Source organism: Microtus pennsylvanicus, chromosome 17 (genome assembly GCF_037038515.1).
Source record: "Microtus pennsylvanicus isolate mMicPen1 chromosome 17, mMicPen1.hap1, whole genome shotgun sequence".
Classification (NCBI taxonomy): Eukaryota; Metazoa; Chordata; class Mammalia; order Rodentia; family Cricetidae; genus Microtus; species Microtus pennsylvanicus.
This window is the reverse complement of record NC_134595.1, coordinates 20,574,030-20,587,175: the sequence shown is the minus strand read 5'-3', so window position 1 is coordinate 20,587,175 and position 13,146 is coordinate 20,574,030. Positions and strand designations below refer to the sequence as shown.

Sequence of the window (13,146 nt, the reverse complement as noted above, 5' to 3'; positions counted from 1 at the left end):
GTTTAAAAGCATGTACTACCACCACCTGGTTCAGGCTATCAGCTTTTTATTAACAAGGAAAGCAATACATTTATAGTGTACAAAGATTGTTACACAGTGCGGAGCTTTCCTGTCATAACAGGGCTCATAAAATTAATTTTTCTTCTCAAAATGATGTATGATAATCTTACCTTCCCTAGGTGCTGGATATGGAATTACAGGATTTGGTGTTTGCACTGCTGTGACTCAGTATTAGTTCCATCATTTGGGAATGAGATGAAATTTTTGCATGCATGCCCTTGCATATTTGCAGTACATAAGTTGTTATTATTGTTGTTGTTGCTGCTGTTGTTAACAAACTTTGAAGGACCCCACAGGTGAAGAGAGTTCCTTGATTCTATGAACAAAACTTGAACTTTTCAACAGAGTTGAGGCAGTTAAAGACCTGATAAACAAAGTTTGTGGAGGCCCAAAAATGTGAGCATAATTCCACGTTGTCCGAAGGTCAGAAAGTTTGAGGTTGCTCAAAATTGTTGACAAGTAAGGCTACACATCCTGACCTCGGGTGTGGCTACTTGTCACTTTTGACATTAAGAATTAGATCCTCTCCACCCTGACCAATGATCAGGAAATTCAAGCATACTTTTGTGTCTTATTTTGAAATAGGAAGTTTGATCTTACAAGTGGTTCCTTCTGGATAATTGATCTAGAATGGGTTCACTGCCTCCACAACAGAATGTTAATGACTTGATATCTCAAAGTATTAAAGCAAGTAACTGTTCTAGTTGTATTTGTTTCATGTTAAAGCAGTCTTTTGTCTTCTTCCCTCTGTGGTACTGGTGTATAAAAGTGTAGGAAAAATTAAACGTGGAACATTTCAGTATTCACTGGAACCTCCTCCTGATACTATCCTGTTTTCTGTTTTATTATTTTCCCTCATGTATCTCTTTACTATTTTTTCTGATCCCCATGCCCCTATATTTGCAAGTGGCATTTTTGTCAAAGCTAGTCTCTGACAAAAGTTGAATGGTATATGTTTTGTACTGTGAACTAGTTATGAGCCCATGGGTAGTAGTGGTGGAATGTTATGTTTTATTACACTAAATTGTATGGGGACTAAATTAACATGGGCTTCAGAGTGATAGTTAATCTACATTGTCAAAAAGGTTGATTTTAAGAAGAATTCGATGATTAATGAATCTCATCTCTGTGTGTGTTTGTGAAGGTATTTCCAAAGACTCTTAGTAGAGGGGGAAAAAGCACAGCATGGATGTTGGAAACATAATCTTGTTGTCTGGGGTCCTTTATGAAAACCAGGGTCAAGGCTTAGCACTTAAATTCATTTGTTGCCCAGCTACATAACCTGAGTTTGGTGCCAGGAACCCACATGGTAGAAGAGTAATGACTGCTAAACATTGAGTTCCATATGTGCACAAGCCTGACATCTTAAAAATATGAGAGAACAGAAGAGAGGAAGTAATATGGGGAGGAGAAACTATCAATAAAGGCCTTCAAAAAGTCATATGGAAAGCTAATACTATAGAAGCTTCCTATTATGCACATATAAACAACAAATTAAATGGAGTTGTCATACAATGGGAGTGCTATGTCTTAACTAGGTACAAATGCAGTTAATAAAAACAAAATAAGATAAAATAAAATACTATGCATAAAGGAAAAAAATGTAAAGCCTTGTTAGTACAAAAATTACTATTTCTGTCTCCTCATCCAGCAAGACATGTAGAAAATGATCTTAATTATTTTGTCACAGCACAAAACATCCCACTGACAATCCTTCACACTATGATGGACAAGAATCTCCTCAAACTGGGCCAACATATAACATCCACTCACATGTCTACAATATAGGACTCACAGAAAACTTATTTATTCCATAGTTATATCAAGGTTAAAATATATTTTGCCTGATTATCATTTTGGTAGATTTTTTTTCTAATCTAGATGTTAAATTTAGAATAAAAGACAATAAAAAAGTAATTGTGGTAGTTTCAAAAAGAATAGGCCCCAAAGGTTCTTGTATTTGAATGCCTAGGGAGTCCTAGGAGGTATTGCCTTTTTCAAGGAGGTGTGGTCTTGTTGGGGTAGGTAAGGCCCTGTTAGGGAAATTGTGTTGCTAAGGGTGGGCTTTGAGTTTCAAAAGCCCAAACCAGTCCCAGTCCTCTTTCTCTTCTTCTGCCTGCAGATCTGGATATAGAATTTTCAGATACCTGTTTTATTTTCCTGGTACCATGCTCTCCACCATAAGGCTAAGGGAATAAAACTTTGAACTGCAAGCAAGTCCCAATTAAATGCTTTCTTTTATAAGAGTTTGCCACGGTCATGGTGTCTTTTCGCACTAATAGTGTAACATGGGGGGCCTGCTTATTGGGGTTTCTGTCCTGCCCAGTCCCCCAGCCTTTTAGTCCCAGAGAAAATCACATAGAATTTCTACATTAGATATAATCTGATTGGCTTATTAGCTCAGGCTTCTTATTAGCTCTTGAAGCTTATATTAACCCATTATTTTTATCTATGTTAGCCACATGGCTCAGTACCTTTTTTAGCAGAGCAAGTCACATCCTGCTTCTTCTGTGATCTGGCAGGACTGGGGAGGAAAGGGCTTCCTCCTTCCCAGCATTCTTCTGTTCTCATTACCCCACCTTTAGTTCCTGTCTGGTTGTCCCACCTATACTTCCTGCCTGGCCAACCAGCATTTATTTAAATCATGATTGACAGAGTACAGACAATTCTCCCATACCATAGTAGACTATGACTGACTAAAACAACAATATAGGTGATTCTTTTTGATAATGCTGTTTTGTATTGATTTGAGAATGTTGAATGATGCACACATAATATTTTTACAGTTCTTGTGGATTAGAATTTATAAAACATTGGGTAGTGAATATATTTAGATCAGAACAATATTCCCTATTTCTATTGTGTATTTACTGAAAAATAACACGAGAAAATATTTAAAACCACAGTCAACAACACTAAAATGAAACTTCTTAAGCTATTTTTAAACTCTCTCTCTCTCTCTCTCTCTCTCTCTCTCTCTCTCTCTCTCTCTCTCTCTCTGTGTGTGTGTGTGTGTGTGTGTGTGTGTGTGTGTGTAGGGTGCAGAGTCTAGAAGAGAGTGTCATGTCCTCTAAAGCTAGAATTACAGGCAATCGTGATTATCAAACATTAAGTGATAAGGCCGGGCGGTGGTGGTGCACGCCTTTAATCCCAGCACTTGGGAGGCAGAGGCAGGCGGATCTCTGTGAGTTCGAGACCAGCCTGGTCTACAGAGCTAGTTCCATGACAGGCTCCAAAGCCACAGAGAAACCCTGTCTCGAAAAACCAAAAAAAAAAAAAAATTAAGTGAAAAGAACCAAAGTTGGGTCCTCTAAAGTTTTACTGAAACATAGCCATGCCCACTAGTAATAATACAAAGAGTTGTGACTGGCTAGCTGTACAACAAATTCTAAAATTAGGTAAGACTTTAAGGTTTTAACGAATAGCTAGAAAACATTCTTGGTTAAAATGAGGACAGAACACTTTTTAATGACTTCCACTTTATTTCATAATACTTTATTAAGAAGGAACCTATGATAGTACTTCTACACAAACAACGATGACAAAGTATCAAGAGGAACACATCAGATATCATATGCAGACAGTAACTTACATTATCTATTATATAATCAATCTGTAATACTTAAGCAAAATTTAGTCTTTATTAAACAGTCATTTTTGCATACGCTGCACTTCTCTAAACTTTTCTATGCTTTTATTACTTATTTGACTTTAAGCAGTTCTTCCTAAGTAGCTTTATCTGCCAGGCCCATCTACTATGCCTTCCTAAAATCATCCAAAACTTGATCATGTTCCTTTAATTCTTGCACTCTTTGCACTTTGCAGTATAGTGCTTTGATATTTGATGGATCCATTTCAGGAGCCTCCGAACAACTGTCAAATGTTCCCTGCCAGTTTGACATCTTCAATTTACAAACACCAATACTCAGTAAACAGTATAAGGATATGGGTTGCAGTCTGAATGTATCTCTTGTCTCAGCAAAAGCCTTTGAATTATCCACATACCTTAATAATTTTGCATGTCTTTAATACCCATCCTCCAGTTCTGAGATTTTAAAAAAATGTATTTTAAACTTTTTAAGTATTCAGTTTTTTTATTAAAATCTTGTCTGCATCTTTTAAATCTATATCTGCTTCATCTAGTCATAGTATTCTCATTTTTCAACTATTTACATACTGAATTAACAAATTGGCAGGGTTTTCATCATTCATGTCTACATTTTCAAGCATCCTTGTCTCACCTGACCTTTTAATTGCTTGAACAAATACCTTTTTTCACACCCATGTGAAGAGTTGGAGCTATTGTGATAAAGAACTGAGGACCACATGGATTGAAACCTGTATTTGCTTGCTCAGCAAACCTTCCGAATTGTGCTTTTGGTGAAAATTTTCATCATCGAAAGTTTTACAATAATACTTTTTCATCCAGTCCCATTCTGAGTTGAGAAGTTCCAACCATGAATCATAAATTTCTTAATAAACTAGGTGGAAAGGACATCCTTTTAAATGGCTTCCCAGTTATGGATCCAGTGTCTTTCTCTCCTGTACACAATGAACATTTTTTTCCTGTTGTTTCAGGAACAGTATTTGCAAACAATTCTAAAACAATTTGACCAACCTCCTCCCAGCTGACATCCATGTCAAAGAAGATCTGTAGCTTATTGAAGTTGGAGGGCTTGGCAGGTGGGATGAGAGGGACATCTCCACTATGAGCCAGGACCTGAGTACCTAATGAGTGAGGGGGGTGGGACTCAAACCCTACTACTAATTTGTTTCTAAAGGAACATGATTACAACTAACAACGAAAGTGATTATTAAAGATGCCTTAAAAATAGTAAAGGAAAAAAATTAAAGACTGTCCTTCTCAAAGAATTGCTATAGTTCCTAAACTACTCTTAATATTTTAAACTCAAAATTCATTGGTAACAGAAAAGTGGACATGGGATGTAGGTGCTTCAGTCTACTTTATAACAATCAATGCAACTGTCTGCTTTAAAAAAGAAAATAAATATTTGAATTGGGTTGATTCTAATATGCTCATTGAAAGGAACAGAACCTCACTGATTCTATTAAAAGAGGAAAAACCCACTCATGTGATGTTTCTCAGATTCTAGCATGCAACTAAAATGTAAGAGGCCTAAGTACTCATTAAATGACACTGGATCTCCCTCTCCAACCTCTTAGCTCTCTAGATACCAAGGTTTATTGAATTTTTGTTTTTATTTTCCTCTCTTGTCACTGAACAGCAAAAACAGTTGTTTGCACTGGAAGTATGCTAATTAATGCTCTGTTACTCTAATAAAACACTATGACCAAAACAACTCGTGGAAAAATGAAGTTCCAAAGATGCAAGTGTCCATCATGACAAGGAAGTACGACTGCAAACAACAGGCTTGGCTGCAGAATCAGCAAGCCGAGAGGCGACATATTCAATGGCAAGAGTAATGCGGACAACGATCTGGATCAGTTAGCATCTATGTAATCTAAAATACGCCCTCTGTGACATACTTCTTTTTACTAAGCTGCACACATAAACTTCCCAAACACTACCACTTATGGAGAACCAAGCTAAATTTTCGATATTACAGTGTACAGTTTTATTTCAAAACTGAACATTACTCTCCCTTAACCTATAGGCCCATGGCCATTTTAAAATAAAAAACATCATTTTCCTCATTTTTGAATGTTTCCAAAGTCTTAGTCTTAACACTTTAAAAGTTTTAGAGTCTCTTCTGAGACTCAAGGCAATCTTTTAAGTGTAATTCTTCTGCAAAATCAAAAAGCAAATCTCATACTTACAGCATCTAATGGCACAGGGTATACATTACCATTTCAAAGGAATGAGACCATAGTGAAGAAATACTGAACCAAAGCAAGACTGAAACCCAGCAGATCAAACTCCAAATCCTGAAGGTCCATGTCCAGTGTCTGGGAGTAACTTTTAAAGGACTTAGAAGGTCCAACTCCTGAGTTTGCTGCCTGCAGCAGAATATCTCTGTCGAGCTGATTCCACACCCTCTATGTGAATCTACCTAGTAGATATATCAGAATACTGTTATCACCAACATCTTTTGGTTGTCATGAAATTCAGAGTTTTCTTTCCCACCTTTTTTGCTGGTCTCTTAGGGCATCTGGCCTTTTCGGGGCCTTCAATACATACTCCACTGGCACGTGCTTCCTGTCCTCAACAGCAATTGAACATGGCAGAGAAAGAATACACGAGCCCTTTCACAATGGTACCTTCCATCCTCTAAATCCAGTACCATGCAGATAGCATTGCCAATTTCATTTGCCAATGTGGGATGGCTGCTGCCCCCTTGAATCACATTAATAGAAGCATTTTGTTTGCGGTTGTTTTCTAGGAGCATAAAATTGCTTAGGAATTTTCTTTTTACAAGTGGGAAGTTTAGCTAGGTGGAACCTTGTCGTCTGGGCAATCTTTTTGTCCCAGTGCAGAGGCAGTTGCTCCTTAATGACTCAAATCTTCTCTTGAAACATATGCCATGGCTCTAACATCAAATGTCTTAGTGCTCCTTTTTTTTCTCAATATATTTTTGTATGTCTTTCTGCCTGTTTCCTTATTATCTATGTAGACATTAATATGCATTATCCATAACAAATCAACACTGTAGTAGCTTCATATTTCCTCCACCAAAAATTAGCCCCTTATATTTTAATTTAGCCTCTGGCAAGTTCTTTGGACAAAGGAAGAAAACAGCAATATTCTTTCCCAAATCATTACAAGAATAGTCTCTAGCCCTATAACTGCTATAAAAGTTCTTATTTTCCTCTGAAACCTCTTGAGTGGGGTTTCTGCCAACTGCTTTGCTCTCAGCACTACTGTCTTAGGTTACTACCATGGTGGTCCTTTAAACTCTGCTTAGAGCTTTCAGGTTCCTATCTAGTCCAAAGTTTCAAAGTCCTCCATGTTCCTCCCCAAAACAGCATTGCCAAGTTTTCATATCAAAAGGTTGCTCTCTGATACCAACTTCTGTATGAATTACTACTTTTCTTTTGTAATAATAATACATCCTGAACAAAGAAGAGTTTGTTTGCACTGAGTGTTCTCGAGAATAAGAGCCTATCCTGGAAGTGAGGAACAGCAGCACCCTGCACGCATTGGGGTAGGAACAGGCAGCTGTGATATCAGACCTTCAAACACAGAAAGGAAGCATCGGTAACTAACCCAAAGTGGGATGAGGCTATGCCCTCGAAACCTGTTCCCCATGATGTAACCTCCCCAAACACTGCCACTAACTAGGTACCGAGTGTTCATACATGAGCCTATGGGAGACATTTCTCAATCAAACCCCCACGGAAAGACACTACTGATTTCATCTCCTAAGCTGGCATCGCCTCATTCATTTTTATTTCTCGTTTCCAGTGGTCTAAATGATGCATTCGTTCTGTATCAACTAGACTTTTCCATTAAAAGAAGAATCCTATTTAGTTCGGTTGAGTTTTCTTATGTCAAATGTTTTCTGAAAGAGGATGTTGTGGTACTATGGAATGGTACAGGATTTCAAAGAGTCCCTGAGCACCCAGTTAAGCAAACACAGTAGAATTAGCCAAAGTATGGAATAGTCTTGTGATAGCCAAGTATTTATCTGCAGTGAGGCAGCAAAGGCAAGAATAATTCAGAACATTCAAACAAGAAGGAAAGGAAGTGAAACGTGAAAATGAAAAAAATGAAAAGCCAAGGGAAAAAAATAGCATGCAACTTCTCATCTGCATATATCAATGGGGATATATCAACATAGCAAATTGCATTAGTATTATCATAACACATAGTTATATTGACCAAAACAGCTGATATTATCATTCAAAAACAAAGTCAGTTGATCACAAATTTTCACGATACCATAGATAGATTATATTATTGTCTGACAAAAAAGACAGTAAAAGAAAAAAATGATTTTGTTATATTAACTTTCAAATTATAAATGAAAGAGACTAATTAACAACGTGAAACCTAAAATATATGTTTTAGATGCAGATCTCAAAACAGTGTCAGGATAGCATCCTTTGCATAATATTATCATAACTTCCATTTCCCTGTGGACTTCTAGCTGCAAGTAGACTCCGGTTTCCTTATCTTTATTTCCAATAGAAGAAAAAGCTGGCTAATCTTTCTGAGCAATTAGGTGTACAGAAAAGTATCAGATTCCTCCTGCCAGGAAATTTATCTTCACAGGTTATCTCGTTGCTTTAAAGTCTATCATGAAACATAAGAATTAGCAAGCTCACTAGGTTGCCTTTGAGGATACATAAATGTAATGGCCCTACAATTGGATAATCTGGAAAAAAAAGAACAGATTGGCCTTATAACAATTAGCCTGGGTAAAGCAAAGAGGGGTGTAATCTGTGAAGCCTGGCTAAGGAGCATCACATTCATTTTCTCACTGAAGATCTGCCAGCCTTAATGTGGGAGATATCCTAAGGTATTAGCCCAATTATTCTACAGCACTGATCCTCAGTCCAATTATCCCAGAGCCCTGGATCCCCCAAAACTATGCATCCCAAGTATCTCTGGGGCTTACAAAACAGCTTACCGAGAGCCACCTTGGATATTCAGATTCTAACAAGCTCCCAAGTGGTGCAAATACTGCTGACTTGCCCCTATATTTGGAAGAGGTATGAAGCAAAGATGTGATCAGGTTCAAATCTTAAAATATTTGATTTTCACGACTCATACTATATGCTGTATTTTTATACATGCAAGGAACTATATAGAAACTAGTAGAATGACCATAATAATAAACTGTGGAATATGGATATTATTTCAGAGCAGAAATCAATTGCAAAGTACATTGTAATAATGTGGAGAGTGTTAATTCTCTATTCTTTTAGAAGGTAGAGTTGATATATAGAAATACGAATTTATACAAAGTCTTATTCTTTATAAATTATAATGCAACTCACATTTGAAAACATCAGCTTCTTGGTACCACTCTCACATACTAAATGTGTTGATCACCTCTAGGCTGCAGAATTTCTTTGATTTGCAATCAAGTGGGTCCTGTGTAGAAAGTTACCTGAATGTACTGTGGTGCATATGGTTCCCAAATAACACTGTGTATAAAAAAGATACATGTTAACTGTTAGTTTTGCTAGAAGGAATGTGGACAATAAATAGGTTGCCCAAAGTTTTAATTTTGGCAGGCAACTGATTTAAAATAGAAATTGCACTCGTATGAGTTTGATGACTCATCATGGGACCTACCAATTCAAAGGAAGGGGCAGGAGAAATGGTTCAGCAGTTAAGAGTTCTTAATGTTCTTGAAGAAGAACTGAATTTAGTTTGCGGTGTTTGTTTGAGAGAGATCACAGTCCCTTGTAACTCTAAATCCAAGAGATTTGACATTCTTGTCTGATTTCCTCAGTCACCTGCAATCATTCTCTCTGTCTCTGTCTCTCTGTCTCTGTCTCTCTCACACACACACTTTTTCTCTCTCACACACATTTTTTTAAATATTACAAAGGAAAACAACACTCAACATGTCCAATGATATAAATAAAATCAATAAAAAATGTGCTATTCTTTAGTTATTGGTACTTTTATCAGTATCAATATTTTGCTGCAGTGTATGGGAATTTAAGATACAAATCATCTCTTCCAAAATTGAATTGATAACCAGCAAAGCAGAAATATTGAAAATTGTATAGAATCTATGTATTTCTTCCTTTGTACTAAACTATTCACACACTTTCCTCGTATTGCAAAACATGAAAAACCGTATACACACATATGTTTATATATGCATAAGTACTAAACACAGCAGAGCAGCTTCAAATAGGAACATTTTAACAATTTTTTCCTCTTACACAATTTTATTTTCATTTTAAGCTATAAAACAAATGTGACACAATGCCAGTAGAAATTACTTAAATTCATATCACTTACAACATATTATGATTTCAAAATGATTGTGAAACTTTCAGCTTCTACAAAACTATATTCATAATTTAAATATAGGTCATCATATAAAGTGTGTAGAAATATAAACTTTTTATTTTATCATGACACATTATATTTCACAGAAAATTGATTGCCTTTCTTGGCCACTTGATCTCTCAATCCTTAGGAAACGTGTTGTTCTATAACTCCATCATAACTAAATGTTCTCTTTATTTTTATTTTGGCATCTTCAGTTTTAATTTCACATACCTTCTCCAGTGCAATGGGATCTTTGTGAATGTACCCCACATGATCATGAAGAACAGACAGCGCCCACTCTCCCCACAGATAGGAATGGATCCCAAAGCACTACTGAACAATGATGAAATTCTTACATCCCGTGAGCTCCTTCTGGGAGACTAATTGGGAAAAGTAGGGGGGAAAGAAAACAACAAAAGATCCGTTTTCTCTGTTATCCAGCCAGCATTTTTATATTATACATATTTTTGCAATTGGACTTATACAGTCCATTAAAAAGAAGTCATTAAGATTATCCTCATTTGTTTGTACAACAGAAAGTCACAAAGGCAAAGCTTCTATCCGTCTTGATAAGTGAGTGCCCCTCCTTCAATTGATACTTTCTGTATGAAGTTAACATTGTAAATCACCATAGGTTAAAAACAAAGGAAACATGGTTACCACATTCAAAAAATTATGTTTGTTTCACCATCAGTCAACATACATGGCTTATATATTATGCTAGGTAGAATTCCGTGCTCCACACCCTTAAGTAGGCAAATGATACGCTTTAATCAGTTTTGTTTTCAAAGGCCTTAAATACCCTTTTAAATTAGCATAATGAGCAAATGATTTCTTATATCTCCTTCTTGTTTCTTGGAATATTTCATTAAACTGATTGCATTTATCCTGCTGAAAAGGAAGCTTCCATCCATTCTAATCTGATATACTGTCATAAAGTTTAGCAATGAGAGCAGAAAGTCAGTTAAACACGGCTAGGGTTGGAACTTGACAATCTAAATCCTGTTGTGAGACTTAAGAAGTTTCCTTTCCAAGCAATGCAGTGAGTCTCTATAAAAACTCCATGAAATGAAATGTGAGTTTATCAGTCCTCTGGACTTCCTGTATGTGAATCCCTTAGTTGTTCTCTTTCTGTACAAGTGTAACTTTGTTACTTCCTGACCTTGACTGGATGGAATAAATTAACAAACACTTTTCCTAAAATAAAGACACAGTTTTGTTATAAACACCAACCTCAGGAGGACTGAATCTGAACCTGTTCAATCAATCTATAGCAATTTTGACCTCAAGGTTGACTATCTATGAATTTGAATAAAGCCCCATGTGAATTAACTATAGTAAATACTAGAAAAATGTGTATAATATGCAAGAATGTCACTTGATATTTATACTTTGGTAATAATATTATTTATGATTAATTTTGCATATCTAACCATCTATGATAATTCATAGTAACTTTTACACTCATATTAATAAGGAAAAATTGTCTCTTTACTAACTCTGGAAATATGGCCTAATTCAGTTTCTTCTATTGTAATGCAGATAGACATTGAACACAGTGAGACTGAAATCATGACAATTTATTCTCTTGATTTCTTGGGTTAAAGTATTAACAACTAACCTACAGGCTATAACAAAAACCTAAATAACAAGACATCACTACAAACAATATTTAATTTATTCTAAAACTAAACTCAAATAAAATGATTCTCAAAAAGCAACAGAATATGTCTGTATATCCCTGAAGTTGACACTTGAATGAATATTAAGTTGTGGATGCTTAATATCTATATAACGTTGGTGTAACAATGAAACCCACTCTAATCTTAGATAAGATGTAGTAGAAAATACATTTCATATATTTTTATAGTTTTCCTTACAACAATAATAGTTTATATCTTAATTAAATAATAATTTCCCTTAGGGATTGAAAATAGAAAAGTTTCCATGTTCATGAAACTTCAGTTTTTACAGTCAGTTCAGCCTAATTACATTTAAGTTTAGAACATGATATTTAAAGATTTGGGGAAATCTCGAGATGGAAAACTGTGATCCCTAACTTCCAGGAGTTGATAGTCTTAGGAAACATTAGAAATTCTTCACTCTGGTGATGATGAGCAAGAAGTCGCGCTTAAAAGTCTAGTCACCTGAGACACAAATGTCTTTGTTGTAGTCCAAATTCAGAAAGTCCTTGTGGGAAGGGTCTTCACTGTGAACACAGAAAGGCTTCCAGAAACTGTTTTCTGTTTGATCAGACACAGACATGACAACATACTCTCCTACTTTGAGGCTGTGTTCAGGTACCTTGTTTTACATTGTTCAGTCATTGTCCCTTGCAACAGAGATTTGCAAAACTGAAAATTTTGTTGAAACAGCAAAGTGAAATGTGCCAGTTTTGTAAGTTGGTTTGCTGTGCTTTTAATTTCTTCCTGACATTAGAGTTCAATCATGTGTTTTGAAAATTTTTATATGAAAAAAATATCTAGGACCTACCTACATATATGTCACTGCAGAGTTTTGGTCGTATGTCGAAGAGAAATCCCAGGATTGATTTTCAAACTTAGCCTCCATTTTCTCACAGGATGCCAACTGTATTTTGACAGATGGCATGTGGGAAATCTAGTATTTTAAGGGAACTTTCTTTAAAGGAAGGAAGTTTCATGACAAAAATGTTACAAAGATATCCGTGTCATTTTAATGCAGATAAGAGGACTAAGGTAGCAAGACATGGCCTGACTTGTGAAGTAGCCTTAACCAACAAACTACTGCAATTTTTAGAAGAATTTATCTGTCATTTACTTTTATATTTATATAAAATATAAAAAATCAGAAAAAATGTATAACAGAATGCTACAATATTAAAAAATTGTGTAATTTGCATTAAAATATTAAAACTTACTTAAAGATAGGTCTACCAATTTTAAGATAACAACATGTGAAAAATCACTTAATAGATTTTTTTAGACTTCTTATAATATTTAACCTGTGATATTCTATTACATATATTATTTGTCTTAATACCAAATAGATTTTAAGATGATTTGAAACTATTATTTTTTTCATTATTTTATATTTCTGTGTGTTCAGGCTTCCGTCATATATGACAACCGAAAAATATATCCAAAAAAATCAATTCTAGAAGTATGTGG

At 35.6% G+C, this 13,146-nt stretch overlaps 1 pseudogene; it reads right to left on the bottom strand.

Annotated features, from left to right (window-relative positions):
- Window positions 1-3,746: 3,746 nt before the first annotated feature.
- Window positions 3,747-13,146, bottom strand: part of LOC142837191 (peptidyl-prolyl cis-trans isomerase D pseudogene) — a 144,563-nt pseudogene continuing 135,163 nt past the window's right edge.